Below are 13,163 nucleotides of genomic sequence, written 5' to 3'. Positions count from 1 at the left end.
TCGATTATATCGACCCCAGTACTCAACTGGTACTTATTTTATCGACTCCGAAAGTATGAGGAGCAAAGTTGACATTGGCAGAATTTGAACTTAGAACGTAAGACGGACGAAATGCCACTATGCATTTTGTCCAGCGTGCTAACTATTCTGCCAGTTCACCGCTTTAAAAGAAATATCGAATATAATATTGCATTATCAACGAAGTAGATTAAGACTGTCCTACGAGCAATTCGATTGCACATACAAATATACGCGTGCGCACGTGAATTCTCTCTCTCTCTCTTACACACACACACACACACACACACACACACACACACACACACACACAGACGCATACATATGTAATTTACTTATAAAGGTTTCACTTTGGGCTCCTTCCTCTTACAATCTATTTCCTTTTGAAACATTCATGCTGCCTTTTCTAAAGTTCATAAGACAACTCTCATTTACAAGGTAAATATTTACAAAAGTTCTTTTAGTATTAGCTTCTTTAATGAACTATGTATTAAGTATATTCACTAATAGTATTTTATCATCATCCAGGTAAGAACAATAGACAAATCCGGACATATTTCAGTCATATTCTGACCTTCTCAGCAGGAGCATCGTAATCCTATTTGCTGACGTAACGATATCTAAATCATTAAGTATTCGTTCCCGTACATTTATTGACGTTGTAAAATCGAAATATTTAGAAAAATAATCCACACATGCCTACTATAATTCACTCTTATATAATGTATTTGCTTTTATTAACTCCGAGATACTAAAAGCATAAAGTGTATCAAAACAGTGAGAATTTGAACATTTTAAGGCAACATATTCATATTCACCTTGTCTGCTCTTAATAATCAGCAAAATATATGTTTCTCCTGCTGCTAACTGCACAATTCACTTGTACTACAGAGAGACTAAATATACGCATAAATTATAGATCAGCGTATATATATATATATATATATATATATATATATATATATATATATATATATATATATATATATATATATATATATATATATACAACAATTTATATAAACAGCTAGGCGCAATGTAATACCATAAAGGAAAGGAAAAAATAATATAAACATATATATATATATGCATGTATGAGTGTGTGTATATATATATATATATATATATATATACACATATATGCATACTGACATACACACAAATACACACATATATATGCATGTATGTGTGTGTGTGTGTATATATATATATATATATATATACATATATGCATACACACATACACACAAATACACATATATAAATACATGTATGTATGTACGTATGTATGTATGAATGTACGTATATGTGTGTGTGTGTATGTGTGTGTGTGTGTTTGTAAGTATACATGCATATATCTTACGTTTCTCAAACTGATAATATATGTAAATGTGCCAAAAACTGAGAAAACACGACACAAAGAAATGACATATAATTGTTACTTATTTCAATTCGTGAAAAGAGAAATCTAAACAGTTTTATTTATGAAGATTTCATGGAAAGCTGATGCTTTTATGGCTCTTCAAGAGGAAACATGAAAGGGGTTAGTTGTGATTGAACTGCTATTCACTATGCATATCCACGTCTATATTCATAAATATTTTCATCGTATACATATATATATATATATATATATATATGTATATATATACATATATATATATGTATATATATATATATATATATATATATATATATATATATATATATATATATATATATACATACACATACACATGCATACATACATACATACTTTATGCCGTATGTATTTGAAAATATATATGTACATGTGTTATATGTAATATACATGTACTATATATATTATGCAAATCAATGTATCATATATGGTATGTATATATAGAGACACATGCTGCACACATTTATGCTACATATTTATATGTGTGTGTATGTTTAAGTGTGTGCGGAATGTGCTTGTGTCTGTGTATATAAATACGTATGTATATATAATATGCGTACACATTTATATGCGTCTGTATATACATATACTTTTAGCGTTACGTATAATACACACATAAAGGCATACACACATATGCATACATTCAAATTAATACATGAATAATTCTGAATGTGTTTCTATTTCTAGAATATATATGAATACATAGAAGCATCCGTGTGAAACTCGTTGTGTTCTTGCATGGTTCCATTTTGTAATATTTCTATATTTTATTTAGTTTCTCCCAAGTCATTTTATAAGCGAGTAACTTGATTTCGTTTCGTTTGATCATCTTATTTCTCTGAAATGAATGCATTTGCTATTATAACAATAATTGTTGCTCTCTTACAACTCAGAATGCTATCAAATGTTAACAAAAAGACATTGCAATTTTTTTATGACTTATTCATGAAAATATCCACTTAGTCGTCTCCGCCGGAACTTCAGGGAAATCTCATGTGTGTTTCATTTGCTAAGCGTAGATGAGTTAGCTAAAGACTCATTTGACGTAACTGGCAGCATGCCAGGACTATTTCTCTATCACGATATTGCTACATACATGAACTCAAAACATATCTGCACTACTTAACTGCCAGTATGTATCCTCGTTTACCTTTCATACTTAGGATAACGGAATTGCAGGAAACACCATTACGTCGGAGTATTTTAGCAATGAAAGAGAAATTTGTGATTGTCAGTTCTGATATCTATCTATCTATATATATATCTGTCTGTCTGTCTGTCTGTCTATCCATACATACATACATACATACATACATACATACATACATACATACATATATACATACATATATACATGTATGTGTATGTGTGTGCGTGTATGGAGGTGCAGGCGTGTTAAGCAGTTTGCTTGCCATCTACATGCTTCCAGGTTCAATGTCACTACTGTTGCCTCGGACTGACCAAAGCCTTATTAGTGAATTTCGTAGACGGAAACTGAAAGAAGCCCATCGTGTTATATATATGTATGTATATCATCTTTTTCTTCATGACTGAAATTAGTGTTAAAGGCTAAATTGAGTAGTAGGAATAAGATACCGGCTGTCAACACATGGGTTGACACATGAGAAGAGATGAACTTAAGGAGTGTGATAGAAGCACTAGGAAAATGATGACACTACAAGGGGTTCTACACCCTAAAAATGACGTGGACAGGTTGTATCTATCGCAATAGAGAAGAGGAAGAAGTCTCATTAGCTGTGAATTGTGTGTGAAATCTAAGGAAAATAATTTGGCAAATTAGGGACTCCTTAATAACGTATTTGTTAGTATATAATCAGTTTGGCTGCTTGTTTCTCTGAAGAGAGTTAGAATGATGTCGACGCCTCTGATGAGAACCCAATAAGGTTCGAAAATCGATTAAGGTTGTTCATAATAATAATAATAATAATAATGGTGTCAAATTTTGGCACAATGTCAGCACGTTCGAGAGATTGTCGATTACATCAGTCCATTTTAATTGCATAGAATATAGTATATATATGAAAACATTTGCAGAACAATACGTTAAAAATAAATTAAAAGTAACTTAGAAGTTTATTTCGTTTAAATGATCATGCCGTATTCTGAAAGTCGACTCACACACCCAGGAGCCGTTTCAGGTTAATGGATATTTACTTCTGTCTTAATTGCGCTCGCACATATATTTTTTTACGAATGCTATAGAATTTATTATAATTTATCTTTTATTCCTTTTGGCTGACTTCATCTAATCAATCCTATCTTATTATCTTCAACCTTTACGACTCCCATAGTATTAGTATTTTGTTTTGCTTTTCTTTAAAATACATAAGAAAGACATTTACTTAAACTAATTGAAATCAACATTTTATTAAGAAAACATTTAGTTTGAAACCTCCAAACTAAATTATTTTCTTCACATTTCAAACTTTATCTATTTTACTCGATATGGCTTTCTACTTTGTAAGTTATCGTAATCACTTATGGTTCAATTTTTTTCTTAATAATTTAAATACTTCTGATATATTAAGAAATATTTAAATTACGAATTTACATTACAAAATAGCTTCCAATATATTTTTTAAACAAATGTTTTAAAATATTTCTTTTAAATAAATATAGATGGTTTGGAAAATATTTAATTTTTCAACGAAATCTTAAATGTTTTCCTGTAATGCATAGACAAAATTTATATAATAACTGATACTCCCCTTTATCAGAGGTTTGGTAGATGTTACTTCGCGAGTTTCTATACATTCCATATATCTATATAATTTTCCGATTTTAAAATAAATTATACATTTTCAATATTTTTAAACATGACATCACTGTTCAATACTTCACGTTGTTTACTCAAATATTAAAATTTAGATAATGCAAAATATAACATGTCTCCCCTACAACTCACAATCACGTTACCTCATTATTCCTATAACACTACTAGCTTTTACAACATCCATAATATTTCTTCAGTGATTTCTTTTAATAAGTATCAAATATTTTAAATCAATACAGTTTAGATAATAATAAAAATAATAATAATAATAATAATAATAATAATAATAACATCCTTAACTGGACACTAAACGAACTATGTAAAATAGACAGGAAAACAAGAAAAATAATGACAGGATATAGGATGCACCACCCAAAATCTGACATAGAAAGGCTATATATACAACGCACAGAAGGTGGCAGGGGTCTTATACAGCTAGAAAACTATTATAAAATAACCACCATAGGACTGCAAAAATACCTACTCCAGAAGCAAGGGAAACTAATACAAATAGCCACAAAACACGAGCAAAACAAAAAACTGTTTTCAGTATTTAAGGAAGCTGACAAATACAAACAAGAAATCAATCTACCTAACAAATACGAAGAAGAAGAAGAAGAAACAACAAAAGCTATAAAACAAATGAAATCCAAACTAAAACTAGAACAGCAACGGACCATGATAAAACGATGGCAAGAAAAGCCCCTACATGGTAAATACTGGGCTAAACTAAATGCGAAAGAAATAGACAGAGAAAAATCCCAGCAATGGCTGAGAAGCTCAGGACTCAAAGCAGAGACTGAAGGATTTTTAATTGCTGCACAAGACCAAAGCCTCCCCACCAGAAATTACCAAAAACACATAATGAAAAGAAATATAACAAGTAACTGTAGAATATGTGGAGATCGACAAGAAACAATAAATCATATTATCTCTGGCTGCCCAGTCCTGGCTAAGAAGGAATATATTCACAGACACGACAGAGCTGGGACCTATATACACTGGAAGCTATGCCAACATTATGGAATAGCAACAGAAAAAAGATGGTATAAACACACGCCAGAAAAGGTCACAGAAAATGAGAAAGCAACCATACTCTGGGATATGCCAATACACACAGATAGAGAAATTAAGGCAAATAGACCAGATATAGTTGTCAAAGATCATGAAGGAAAAAAATGCCTTCTAATTGATGTTTCAATACCAGCAGATGACAACGTTTCTCTAAAAGAAATGGAAAAACTTTCAAAATACAAAGACCTGGAAATAGAGATAACTCGAATGTGGAATCTAAAAACAGAAACAATTCCTATCATAGTAGGTGCCTTAGGTATAATAAAAAAATATTCAGACAAATACATAACAAAAACACCAGGACTTACAAATATATATAACATACAGAAAATTGCACTACTGGGTACTGCACACATTCTACGCAAAACATTTTCAATACAGTAAACATAAGAGCACCACAGCAAACCACAGCACATACCCAAGGCGCACAGAGCTGCGCTCGGTAGTGAAGTGAAAGCACGTTATAAAAATAAAACTACTGAATAATAATAATAATAATAATAATAATAATAATAATAATAATAATAATGATCTTTTTCACTAAATGCACAAGGCTTGAAATTTGGTGGGAGGAGACTAGTCTATTATATCGACCCCCGTGTTTCACTGGTACTCAATTTATCGACACCGAAAGAATGAAAAGCAAAGTCGAGTTCGGCGGAATTTAAACGCCGAACGTAAAGATGGACGAAATGCCGCTAATCATTTTTTTCGGTGTGCTACGATCCTGCGGCTAGCCACCTTAATAATGATGATAATGATGATGATGATGATGATAATAATAATAATAATAATGATAATAATAATAATAATAATAATAATAATAATAATAATAAAAATAATAATAATAATAATAATAATAATAATAATAATAATAATAAAGAACATCACCACAAACAAATAATCTAACGAACGATGCTAGTGGGATCGTGGCGGAAAGGATGGGATTGAGAACTTCTGAGAAGAGAACAGCGACGGATAGAAGAGGAAATAAACAACTGCGGGGGAAGAGGAGTATTTATGAAGATATAAACTCCTTGAACAATGTAGTGTCAATACTTGTCAGGAAAAGAAATGGAGAACTTAAAAATGAATGGAAATTCGAAAAAGTTAGGAAGAAATGTGGTGTATATAAAAAAAAACCTGAATGTTGTAACTGAAGAACTGAAACAGCGCATACATGCAAAAAAAAGCAGAGCTAATTAGGTTTGAACATCGGATTAAGCAATACCAGTAAAACAAATTGTTTAGAACCGACCAAAAATGATTTTACCAAGAGATTAATCATGATAAAAAAAACGTAAAACATTAGTCACTGATGGGGTCGAAAAGTCTGCTGCTGGAACAAAAAAAACTCTCTAAAAATCGATCTACCCGTCGTGTGTGTGTGTATATATATATATGTATATATATATATATATATATATATATATATATATATATATATATATAGAGATATATATATATATATATATATATATATATATATATATATATATCTCTCTCTCTCTCTCTATATATATATATATATATATATATATATATATATATGTATATATATATGTATATATATATGTATATATATATATATATATATATATATATATATATATATATATATATATATAGTCTTACGGAAAATATAAATAGTTTTAGGGAAAATAACCAATTTTATATATACTTTATCTGTAAGGCTCAATTTAATTTTAATTTTTTATAAATTGATTTTAATTGAGTTTTTTTACCTGTAATTTTGGATTTTGTCCCTAATATTATTATATATATATATATATATATATATATATATATATATATATATATATATATATATATATATATATGTTTGCATCTCTTGACAACCATCTCTTGACAACACCAACTCTTGACAACCGATGTTGGTATGTTTCGGTCCCCGTAACTTGGCGGTTCGTCAAATGAGACCTATAGAATAAGTACTAGGCTTACAAACAATAAGTTCTGCTTTAAAAAATATGTATATGTTTAACAATATGTATAACCGTTCATCTGTCTTACGTTCTGAGTTCAAATTCCGCCGAGGTCGACTTTGCCTTCGGGATCGATAAATTAAGTACCAATTGCATACTGGGGTTGATCTAATCGACTGGTCCCCTCCCACCAAATTTAGGGCCTTGTGCCTCGAGTAGAAAAAAATATGTATAACATAGTTTATTTACAGACGTCGAAATACGCTAGCTTTAATGTTTGTCTCAGAGAAACTTCTCGAAAACATTTATGTGTCGCATAATACAGAGCATGCTCAGAACGTCGTCGTCGGATCATGAGACACCGGTGCTTCGAATTTGTTTGGTGTCTACAGAGACGAACAAACCTAGTTATTCTGAGTTAAGTACAAATACTCGTTCCGATACACAAACCATTACACAAAATCTCAAATGATTTGTGCGAAAGCTCATGGGGCTAAAATTAAATAAATATACGTACTTTAAGGCTGTTCAAGCGAGAATTGTGTTTTTAACTTGTTTGGGGAAATTTTACTCTCAGACAAACATTATCGCTAGTGCCGTTCTAAATTTATATATATATTGTAAATATTATACGCATCGTTATTTTAAGCTAACGCTATTTCAAGTATGAATATTGATTTAACTTTTACTTGGCCCATGCGGCACACATCAGTGAATACTTTGTTTACTGACTTATATCTCACGCATGCGCAAAATCTATGTACCATTTCATGTGTCCAAGTTCTAAGAAATTAAGTACAATGAAAATATATTTTTATCCTTTCCTCTGAAGGACTTAGTCCAAAATGTCGAGATTCTTTTACTAATCTCATACATATTTAAGAAATATATATCTGGCCACTTCCTCAAAATTTAAAGCAACAACATCTAATATCTATTTATATATATAAAGGAGTTTGTCAATAGAATAGTGTTAGAGCTCTATATCTGGAATCGAACAAATTTCGCAAGTTAATCCTGTGATGAATTTCATGACCTAATAACGTTCAGTGTTGTGCACCAATGTCTATGATTTAACTATTCTTATCTTCTAGGAGATTTATTTATATGTTCAAGATTAAGTAAGGCAACAAATAATAGACATCACTGTTGATATAAACGTGCATATACACAGAAATATTCATATATGCACACACGTACAGAAATATACACGCGTGTTTAAGTTTATATTTACAAAACTGCTAATCGATTTAAAAGCACAAATTAGTCATTTGATGTATGAAGATTATTATTATTAAAATAAAAACCAGATTGAAATAAACAGAATCAATACGATCGACTACTAACGCTTGAAGGATGGTCGTAGTTCAATGACTGAATTCAGTAATAGGTGAAAAGAATTGCAGAATATCTGTTTAATGTTTGTGTGTAGGCGTATGTATGCGATGGGTGCTTAAAACTACTGCCCATTAAACTATATAATTATGATAGTTATATCTCTTGTCAGTAATCTTTTGCAGTTAATGTTCTTTCATGGAATCAATTATAGCAGAAAACGTCTGTCAAATTACAATTTAATGCTCCCGAAATTCTAAACTAAATCGTTGTCTTTTAACCAAATGCCACAATGTTTGCCTTGATTCCATATTGTGTAGTATGTAAATTTACCTTCAACCTTTTTACTCTTATTCAATCACTTTTCCACTTTTCCACTTCTACCGTCTATCTCTCGCTCTCTCGGTCATTTTCCAATCAAGCCAAAATTCTATATATTTAGAAATGTAACTTTTTCTTTCACCAAATCGTTATGGAACCTATGAAAGCAGTTCTAATCACATTGAGTACTTTCACATATGAACAGTACAGTCTATTCAATATTATTTCAATACGGTTGTCTTCAGATCAATCCTCCTTAATGTTGTGCTTTCCTCTTTTCTGAATGCATTTACTTCAATGTTAACTATCGATGGAGAAAATTGATCTTTCTTTCATTCTTGCACTCTGAAGGTTATCTAATTAACCAGCTCGTTCATATTGCTGATAACTACTTCCTTCATATTGTTATATCATGGAAGAAAGGTTTTATTTTCAGAATCGATTCAACTAAAGAGCTTTTAAGTTAGCAACAACTGCAGCAGCAGAAGTTTAGGTCAAAACAGCAAATGTTTAAAATAGGTTCCACATTGTAATTTTGATATTAACCAAAAATATTTATAGCCTTTAAAAATACCTCCTATTGAAATTTGTTAAAAATAAAGTCAGATGTCAGTGATGTCTGGCGTTCTGGACAGTTGATAATATCAATTGCGAATCAATAAATCGAACTCGTGTTTATTTCGGCAGAAGAATTTCACTTATTTTACTTTTCGTTTTCTTTACGGGCTTAGACTCTACTAATTATTAATATAATTTTCGATAATCTAATAAACAAATTTCTGTTTGTATGCAACACAAATAATCTACAGATATTTTGTTTTTGAAATTTTCTTTCCGAAGCAATTTGCTATAATTATAAGCAATAATTTTGAACAATGGTCCATTTTGCTTTGGTTATTTATGTTATTAATCTGATCCTTTTAAGAAAGTTTGTTTTTCTTCACTACACAAAGCAATTGTTGGTATACACAATTTGAAATGCTTCCATTTCCAGTTCTTAACTGCTTCTAGCACACAAAGAAAACGTCTCTTTTTAATATGTTATTTAAACCACAACATAAATAGATATACTGTTATCAATTATAAATAATGGTTGCAAGACAAAGTAGAATTAAATGACTTTGAATGTAGCGATTAAAGTATTTTGCATTAGCCAAATGGAAATGATGTTTCGTGACTGAATTTGCGGCATATATTTCAAAGTTCATAAGAATATGTTTAAAATGTCATTATCGACATATATAAATAACACTGACTGTTAGTAGGTTTCTAATATTTCATATTATTAATATTATTTTAATATTACATTTTCTGTATTTGTTTGAACTTGAAATATATGGTTAATACTGGTTGCATTTTATAGATATGTAGTAATACGTGAGAATTTTAAAAACGCCTTTACCGTCCCCATTTTTGACGAGAATTAATATTGAAACGACGACATTGGAATAGGAAATTCCTGTACTAATGGGAAATCTCGGTGATACAGTTGGTCAATATGGGAACGGTTAAATTTTGTCCTCCTCATTGGACATATACAGGAGCCATTGGTACGTGATTTACAATATGCCATCAAAATGAAGTTAAGTTATTATTAAATAATTCCTACCCGAGGAAGACAGCTGAATGTAAGTTTTAACTTTAACCTAGCAAAGCTTTAAGAAGAAACAAATACATTGGCCTATGACAATTAATGTCCAGTCCTTCACCAAACCCCGTAGATTATTATCAAACAACCGACTGTTATCTTCAAGCGCATTGCAAAACTCTTCAACGAGGTTCCAGTCAGGACAGCAGAATAATAAATGGCTGACAAAAATGAAAAAAATAAAGATATAAAGATAAGAACCACAATCGAAGCTCTTAAAAGAAACATTTGGACAGGATACATATCCCAACAATGGCAGCTTAAAGTTGAACTTCATATTATGAATATATATTCAATTAATTAGCAAGAACCCAATGAACCGAAGTGCAGTTTCTTTTTAATGGGTTTAATATTTCAATGTAAATTAAAGATTTAAAATTATAAGATTTCGGTTCAGAAGATTTACTGTTAATTATTCAAAACATTTAAGGAAGAATGACTTCATGCAACAGATACAACTATAGAAACTAAAAGAAGCTGTTCCCTTGTGGTTTCATGAAATGCTTAGATATACCGTGTTTCTTGCATCTCATTGCTTTAATTGCTCTTCCGTGAAAGGATGTATATGGGAACAAACACGCACACACACACACGCACACACACACACACACACACACACACACACACACACACACACACACACACAAACACACAATCATCAATTGTTTCACTCAATTGAACGCTCATGCATAAATATATATAAACAGAAGTTAAATAAACGGTGAACCTCTCGTTACACATTGTTAAGGATCTATTATAATCCGAAACGTATAAGTTTTGTGATCGATTGATTAGTTATGTTATCCCTGGGAAAAATAAAACTGCTGAACATATTTATAATCATGAATGTTTAATTCATATAGACCCATTGAATATCATGAGCATTTCAACTTTAAGAATCTTTATATAATGTAGTTAATATCCGTTCATAAAAGTCCTGCAGCTATATCATTATCTGCTCATCATTTGCTGTCTGAAAACCAAAGAAGAGTTAAGATGAATGGCAGCCTTAATCAATTCGTCAGTAGGATGACACTGTGTACAGCCAAACTAGTAAAGGCCATAATTTCTGAAAAAGGGCAATTGTGAGTTCACAGACTAGCATGTTTGGAGACCGCACATCCGCTTTCGACCAATGTAGTGAATATGCAAGTATATTCTCAGATATCACATGCCAAATGCATCCATTCAAAAGAGATGTTCCATTTATAAGAGATAAGTTTCCCAATCGTGCAGAATTACAGTTATTGAAATACAGATATTGGTATAGAACTTGATCTGTCTTCAAAACTGTAGTCCAGAACGTCACTCCGTGGAAGGTAGTATATGTATTTGATAAATATCCTTAAAATTCCGATTTTGATTTGGCTAGATGATGGGAAAGAAGATTTAAGATACACAAACACATCCGCCTACGGCAATAGGACATCGACAATCGTGAGTGAGCAGTTTTATACGTCATAGTGGTTCACAAAGTGGTACGATCCAACCAGCGATAAGCAGGTACCACAGGGTAGGGCAGTGCGCGTACAGTCGTAGCCAAAAGTGTGGAATATTAAAAAAAATTAAAATTATACCCAAACACAATTCGATTAACGTATATATTTGAGTATTTAATATATAAAAAATTTAACTTTCAGACTTATGTTCCAAACTTTTGGTGAAGTAATAATATACTGCAAATTAGCTATGACATTGGGCATTTAATATAAAAATTCTAATTTCCAGACCTATGTTCCAAACTTTTGGCCTCGACTTTAAACCTAAGTAGCCAATCCCTTGAACGTATAGATTTCTAGAACTCCAAATTAGCCAGCCAAAGCTAATGTTATCTAATGTATTTTTTTTTGCCTTACCGCTTCCCCAGTTACTCTCTACCACCACAAACCAGAACGGAGTACTTTAACCTTCACATATTATATCCATGTCTCCACAACAAGCTCAATCAATCCCTTTTTACCTCCTCTTCTTTCCTTTAAGCCTTAGGTGAGATACGGAATAAAGGACTCAATGAGACAGAATACGTTATGTTCCTGTAAAGAAAGCATGCAACAAATAAAGATTTTAACATTACATCCACACAGTTTTTATTTTTATTCAACTTTTAGTTCGGGGCTATATTTTCAATATTTGTAAAGTTCATTTAAAAAGATTTCGTTTAAACCGAAAGGGGAATCAGCTGTAATCAAAATGAAGGGAAATAAAATAATCATATATGCCGACAAAAATGTTCATGTTACACAATATGAATCGGTAGGTATTGCAAATTTTGGGTCGACGTGTAAGGTAATGTAATACAAGGTATTGATGTGGGAGACAGCAATAATTAAGTGAATACTCTAGGACTCAGGCCTTTCTCTGAAATGAATGAATTAAATCAGTATTTGACTCTACAATATATGTTCCCTTTTACAGCAATGAATATAGAAATAAGCAGACATTCATACTGGAAGATTTAAAGTACCAATAACACAAATAAAAAGAACATAATTTCATCGATACAGACGTGCACACAAACATATGTGTATGTGTATACGTGTGCATATATGTGCATATGTATGTATGCATGTATGTGTGTATGTATGCATACATATATGTGTATATGTG

The sequence above is a fragment of the Octopus bimaculoides genome, chromosome 2 (genome assembly GCF_046866305.1).
Source record: "Octopus bimaculoides isolate indiv1 chromosome 2, ASM4686630v1, whole genome shotgun sequence".
Lineage (NCBI taxonomy): Eukaryota > Metazoa > Mollusca > Cephalopoda > Octopoda > Octopodidae > Octopus > Octopus bimaculoides.
This window is presented reverse-complemented; position numbering follows the sequence as displayed.